This window comes from Petaurus breviceps, unplaced genomic scaffold (assembly GCF_028583685.1).
Source record: "Petaurus breviceps papuanus isolate PSGF00001 unplaced genomic scaffold, PetGlider_PUasm1.0 172, whole genome shotgun sequence".
In the NCBI taxonomy this organism is placed as follows: Eukaryota; Metazoa; Chordata; class Mammalia; order Diprotodontia; family Petauridae; genus Petaurus; species Petaurus breviceps.
In genome coordinates, this window is record NW_027185755.1 from 1,075,576 (window position 1) to 1,083,041 (window position 7,466).

Genomic DNA, 7,466 nt, shown 5'->3' on the forward strand with positions numbered 1-7,466 from the left:
TCTTCTTCTTCTTCTTCTTCTTCTTCTTCTTCTTCTTCTTCTTCTTCCCTTTCTTAAAAGCAGCTGTTGGTGCAATACAGTGCTGGACCTGGAGACAAGAATACCTGATTTCAAATCTGGCCTCAGATACTTACTACCTATATGATCCTGGGCAAGTCACTTCACTTCTGTATGCCTCAGTTTCCTCAACTGTAAAGTGGAAATAATGACAGCATCTACATTCCAGGGTTGTTGTGAGGATCAAATGTGATAATTTTTTTTAAAAAGGGGAGAGGACTTAGCACAATGTCTGGCACAAAGTAGGTGTTATATAAATGTTTATTCCTAGGGAATAAAACAGAAAAGGCAGATGATGTCTAGCCCCAGGTACTCAAGTTCCTACTGTTTTGTTTAGGATGGGGGGGAAGTTTCAGTTTCAAATTCCCTTGTTTGGAGATTTATCAATTATTAGTAAAAATAAATAAAAACTCTTAGCCCCCAAATAAGTTCTAAGATGTGGTCATTAGAATAGAATTGATTCTTCTGATCTTTTTTTTTTTTTTGTACTTTTATTTCAGCTAACTGCTGGCATCTCCCGTCAGCCCACTTTGCATTCCACTAATGAACAAACAGGCAACTCACAAATGTCATGTTCAACCATAGCTTTTATGTGAAGAAAAAACAAAATCACAATAAACGAACAACTTAAAGCTATTAAGGAAACTAATCAGAAATTGATGCCAGCTAGTGACTAGCCATGGGGAAGGGAAATTCAGAGAGAGAAACCTTTTTAAACCTTTCTGAACTTCTCAAAGAGACAGTTTAGTCAGCCTCCTTTCTTAAGGATATATATGATATATAAGTATATATATCCTTACATATATATATACACACATATTACATATGTATACATATATACATACATATATATATATACCCCATGTTTCCCTTATAATAAGACACTGTCTTATTATTTTTTTTGGAAAGAAAAACACCAGAGGGCTTATTTTCAGGGGAGGGCTTATGTTGTCCTGCCTAAGCTCTCCTCCACGGCACTGCTCTCAATGGCGCCAGCAAGCAAATCACTGGGGAAGAAGAGGATACGCGCTCACTGCTGCAGCTCTGATTGGATGCAGCTCGGCGTGCGTTTCACCGGGGCGGGGGGGGGGGGGGGGGGGGGGGGGGGGGGGCCCGAGGGGGGGGGGGGGGGGGACGGTGCATACTGAAGGTACCGTAATGTAGCGTGTAGCGCAGGGGATCACCTTCACTACAGTAGCAATCTCAATAGGGCTTATTTTCGGGGGAGGGCTTATTTTAGAGGAATCTTACACAGTAAGGGGAGGGCTTATTTTCGGGATAGGTCTTATTATCGGGGAAACACGGTATATATATAATCAGAGATATAACCATAGGGCTATAGTCCCAGACTAGGAAGAGGGCAAAATCCTACAAGTCTTAGGGATTCTTGGCAAGGTTTTAAGCTACTTCCTCTATGAAGGCTTCAGGACTCCATGCTGTCCATGGCGGAGTCTGACTGACTTTAATACCCTGTTTCACTAGAGAAGGGCCATTTTAAAGGGTGAAATGTTACCTAGTTGGCTCTCACTCCAAACATGTGAAGGGGGTCAGTAGAGAAGTTATTGACAGCATTTTCCAGATGAGGAAACTTAAGGTCAGGGAAGGGAGACATGAGCAGGTGACATTTCCATCATACCTGAAGGTTTGCAAAGCATTTTCCAACTATTCTGTCATCCCAGCCTCCTGTGAAGCAGGTATAAATGACTTGTTTCCTTGTCACCCAGGAAGTAAGGATCAGATTTGAACTCAGGTCCTTTAGACTCAGGGATCTTTCTGCTGAAAGATTCAGCCCTCTCTTCTGGGCAGTGTTATGGATTCTCCTGGGAGGCAAGAGCCATGAGAATATTGGGTACCAGGCATTAATCAGTGATCCATAGTTTCACAACCCCCAAGGCAAAAGACTCTTAGTTCTCTAGTACAGAAAAATAACTGTACAGGAACTCTAAACAGAAACCAGGCAGATGGCTCTTGGCCCTCCTAGAATGGACAGAAGGACACAGGAGTGAGGGAGACGAGGTCTGGAGATCCACTCCTGCTCCCATCCACCCCCAAGTAGCACTGTCTCCCACTCCAAAAACAACAGTGCCACACACAAGGTGGGTTTTTAAAGCAAAAAATGGGGGGAGGGGTGGAGAAAGAAACAATGAATCTGTGGAAAATTATTTCTCTCTCCTCTCCTCTCTGTCTGTCTCTGGCTCTATGTCTGTCTCTGTCTCTCTTCTCCTCTCTTTTCTTCTTACTTCCTCCCTCCCTCCCTTCCTGTCTGTCTCTCTCCTCTCTCTCTCTCCTCTCTTTGTGTCTCTGTCTCTGTCTGTCTTTCCTCTCTGTCTCTCCTCTGTCTCTCCTCTCTCTATCCTCTCTGTCTCCCCCCTCTCCCCTCTCTCTCTCTCTTTCTCTCTCTCTCTCTCTCTCTCTCTCCCTCCCCTCTCTCCTCCTCTCTCCTCTCTGTCTCTCTCTTTCCCTCTGTCCTCTCTTCTCTTTCTCTCTCTCCTCTTGTCTCTTGTTCTCTCTGTTGTTTTTTTTTAAACAGGAAGAGCATATTTTCCAGTCACCATTATCAGGCTTTACAACATCTATACTTAATAACATCCGCTTCAAAACCCTATGGTCATGGACAGCAGCCAGCATCCACAGGGGGAGGTTTTGTTCTCATTTATTTGTGAAGTTCAAAATAAGCAATAAAAAGTAAAAACTTCCATACTTGTTTATGTTTTAAAGGATTCCCCCCATTTTGTTTTCAGTTTCAGTGTCCTCTAGAACAGCTGAAATATGACAAACCTCTCAGGATTTTTTTTGCCGGAGGGGGGTGGGGGGCGAGGTTTGCATAGCAGATGCTCCTACCATAGAGGACAAATGAAAATGGGGGAGAAAAGAGCCCAGGGAGGTTAGAGTGAGCTTCGTTACTTTAGGATGGTGCAGAGGAGACAATTAAAAAAAAAATTTCCTGCAGCCCCATCACCTACTTCAAGTAATGTTCCAAATCTTAACTTAAAAAAAAAGCAAGATTTTTTTGCCTTCTGAAAGGTTAGGGCTGATGATGGTAGTGACATGTCCATGGTAGGAGGAGTAGATTGCCTTAACCCTAAAAAAAGGCTGTTTGAGAGAGAAAGAGAGGGATTTTTAATAGGTTTTGTTTGCTTGCTTTTGGGGCAGAGATTTAGTTCTTCTATGGCCAGCTCAACATAAACAATCCTGAGTTCTAGAGGAAAAATTTGTGAGACACAGCAAAAAAAAAAACAAACCCCAAAACAAAAACCAGTGTGAGAATAAGCTGAGAGACAGTGAGAAAACATGAAATATCAAAAACACCAACAGGTACTTTCTCTATTGCAGTCTGCTTCCCCCTCCCAAGGTGGCCATTGTTCTCTTGCCAAAAATAAATGTAATCAATGGACTGGGCAATAAAGGCCCAATCCTTGAATTTGCCATTCTCTGTCTACTGCCTCCAATCTACAGAACTTTTGAAGCTATGGCCGTGATGTCTTAGGATTAGTATCATGCCATTAGGCAAAGCCCTCTACTTGCCCTTGGAGCTTGAAGGACTGACAACTTAGGAAAGGCTTAACTGAGACTGAGTATACAATACATACTAAAATTATAAGTGGTCAATCTCTTACTCTCTTCCCCCACAATTTTCCAGCAACGACTGCTTGCAGCTGACAGGTAGGGGTAGCTGTTACGTCTCCTACCCAGTAGACATGTGTCTATGGACTTCTCTTTCTTTTGTATTTATTCTTTTGGAATGAGGGACTGGCCAATAAAGCCAGTCCTTGTGAAGACTGCACAGGGTGCATTAGTGTACTTGACTGATGCAATTCCCCTATAGAAGAGAAGCCTGTTTCTGAGGGAGTTGTGACAGTGAGTAATGACATTGGAAAGAATTTGGAGCACGCATAGACAATTCTGTAGACGCTCACCACATTTTGTCGTCGTCGTTTAGTCATTTCATTCACGTCTGAGTCTTTGTGACCCCATTTGGGATTTTCTTGGCAACAATACTGGAGTGGTTCACCATTTGGCAACAATACTGGAGTGGTTCACCACTTCTTTCACGGCAGACAGCAACTTGATTGGTTGCAGTTTTGAAACATAAACAGGAGATACCATCAAAAGACTTTAGTTGCACTCAGTACCTCTGGCTCTCGCGGTAGATTTCTACTCTTGGTTTTACTCTTTTGTTGATGGCATCTGATAAGAAACAATGCTATAACAAGAATGACCTGTAGCTCTATGAATACAGGCTTCAGCTCTTTCCTCTGGCGTTTGTTCTTTCATTTTAGATAGGGGATTGAAGACTATAACCTTGAGAATTTCATGAGCCATCTGGGTGTCTAGCCATCCAGGAGTCCTAGGATTCTTGGGAGTCCAAGAGGACATCTAGGATGGGTTTTCCAATCAGCTCAACATTGATTCCTCAGGGTGTGTCTTCATTCATGACTTTCCAGCTCTCCCACCTAAACAAATTAATATGTGAGTGTGGAGGTGGTTGAGGTGGGGAGGGGGTCACAGGGTTAGAGCAGTAGCTGGAACAGAAAGAGGTCTTAAAGGAGACTGGGGGATCAGTAGCACTTAACGTCTTAGGAGTACAAATTTATAAGCCAAAATGGAAAAGGCTACCCAACTACCAGGAGGTTCCTAGTGGTCCCAGCTTGAGCTCCTGTCTCCAGGAGGTATGCCTGGACTGATGACATGGGACAGGGGTTGACACAAAAACCATTTGAGGACAGCTAAGCAAATGGTGATCCAAGTATGAGACAGGGATTCCGGGTTCAAACCTCAATTCTGCTGCTGCTTCTGAAAATCATTTTACCTTCTTCTCTGGAGTGACTGGCCCTATTCCTATGGCAACAGCCCCTTCAGTGAAAAGATGGAAAACAACACGCAAAGGAACAAACAGCACCTCTATCCTTATATAACTCAAGCTATGCCACATATGCTCTATTTTCCTGTTGTTTATAGCTGCTCTGATCTCCCAAAATGACACTGTACAAATGAACGACTCTCATGTCTCTCAATAGCTCCCAATTTACTAGAATGTACTCAATGAAAACCTTTCCTTCAGAACTCTGAAGAATCACCTATTAGCAGCCTGGGCTCCAGTCACTGGGAAGACTTCTCAAAGAGAAAGCTTGTTGCCAGGTTACCAGAAAGGACAGGCCATTGGCCAGTTCACCATTTATAACCAAGCTAGTGAATGTTTCCATCCTGAAAAGAAATGATAGACTATAAGGGCAAGGAACTCTCTACCATTTCTATGATACAGTGTTGTCAATTTAGCTTTCTTTATCAAGATGGAATACACACACATACCCACACACACATATATGTGTATATGTGTATATTTTATATATATATATACATACACATACTGAATAGAGTCTTATAGGTCATCCAATACAAACCCCTCATTTTAAGAAGGAGGAAACTAAGGTCCAGTGAACTGTGAGGGTTAGGATTTGGTGGCGGCGGCACACTACACTGTTTATTAACTGGGTAAACCCAGGTTAATTATGACAATACTAAGATCTTCACAAGGTTTTAATTCAACTCTTAGTCCATCCAAGTGAATAGAATATGCCAAATTTCTACCTGCTGTGCAGCCTTCTCAGGGTTTGCTGTGATGGGTCTTGAGGGAGATAGAAGTAACTAGGGATAGGAATCACTTGGTTTCTCTTTCCCTATCCCCTGCCCATTTTCAGCTAAAAGTCAGTCAAATGAGATAATATATGCAAAGTGCCTCCAAACCTCAAAGTGCCATATAAATATTAGCTAATATTATTAATTATTAGTGGTCATCATAATCATAAATTAGCTAGTCCAACCCTTCACTGAAGGAGAAATCACCCGAGAGGAAATGTCTCTTTCAATGCCATATGCTCTATGAACACTATGGCCTCCAAAGAACTAAAATGGACATCACACAGAAGACCATGGAGAGAGCCATGGTGGATGTGAGCAGGCTGCAACCTGTAACCAAGGAGGTATTCTGACTCGTGTACCTCAAAGAAGAGAAAAAGAAGTCATCCTGCAATTGTGTGATATGAAAAGAAGACTGGTTGGAACATAAGGGAGACAGTCAAAGTCTTATATTCTCATAATCCCAAGAGAATTCAAGGAAGGCCTCCAGTATATTGGGTGGAGCACCTATGGTGAGGGTCATGGACAAGTCACACAAGGTGGGCAGGCATGGATGGGTTTTAATCTATATCATTGAAGGGAACCTATGAGTCACTAAGATGAGATCACTAATTCATTTCCCTGATATCCCAGGGAAAACACAAGAAGACAAAAAGTTCTCACTGACTCAAGTCAGGCATGGATCTTTTATTTTTTTTTTCTATTTAATAGTATTTTATTTTTTCCAATTAAATGTAAAAATAGTTTTCACATTTACTTGCATAAGATTTTGAGCTCCAGATTTTTTTCTCCTTCTCCTTCCCCTTCCCCAAGAAGGCATGCAATCTGATGTAGGTTATACATGTACAATCATATTAAACATATTTCCATGTTAGTAATATTGTGAAAGCAGAATCAGAATAAAAGTGAAAAACCACAAGAAAGAAAAAAACCCCCAAAGAGAAAATAGTATGCTTTGATATGCATTCAGACTCCATAGTTCTTTCTCTGAATGTGGATAGCATTTTTCATCATGAATCTTTTTTTTTTTTTAAAGCAATCGGGGTTAAGTAACTTGCTCAAGGTTACACGGCCAGTTATTTCTGGGTGTGGTGCTGAGTATCTGAGGTCGGATTTTGATCCAGGTCATCCCGACACTGGAGCTGGTGCTCTTACTCACTGAGCCACCTGGCCGCCCCTAAGCAATTGGGGTTAAGTAACTTGCTCAAGGTTACACGGCCAGGTGTTTCTGGGTGGGTGCTAAGTGTCTGAGTCCGGGATTCTATCTCCAGGTCGTTCTGACACTGGAGCCGGTGCTCTTACTCGCTGTGCTACCTGGCCGCCCCTATCATGAATCTTTTGAGATTGTCTTAGATCACTGAATTGCTGAGAAGAGCTAAGTCTATCAAAGTTAGTCATCACACAATGTTGCTGTTACTGTGTACAATGTTCTGGTTCTACTCACTTCACTCAGCATCAGTTCATGTAATTCTTTCCAGGTTTTTCTGAAATCTGAGGTATAGTTCTTTTATACAAATGGTTGGTTCTGTGGAACAAAGACAATGACCTAGTCTAGACTGGATCTCTTCACTTTTCTAACTACACAGAAGACCAAAGACAGCTAGAATTAGCTCATTAGCTATAGTCACATGGAGAAAAACAACTGCTTTGAAGATTGAATGTATCATTGCCATTAGGGATCATTTAAATGAGAGGAAAGATGCACCAGGGTGTGGATGACAAATGAACAATAAAGGGTTTATATTTATATAACCATCAACTGTGACAGTTTA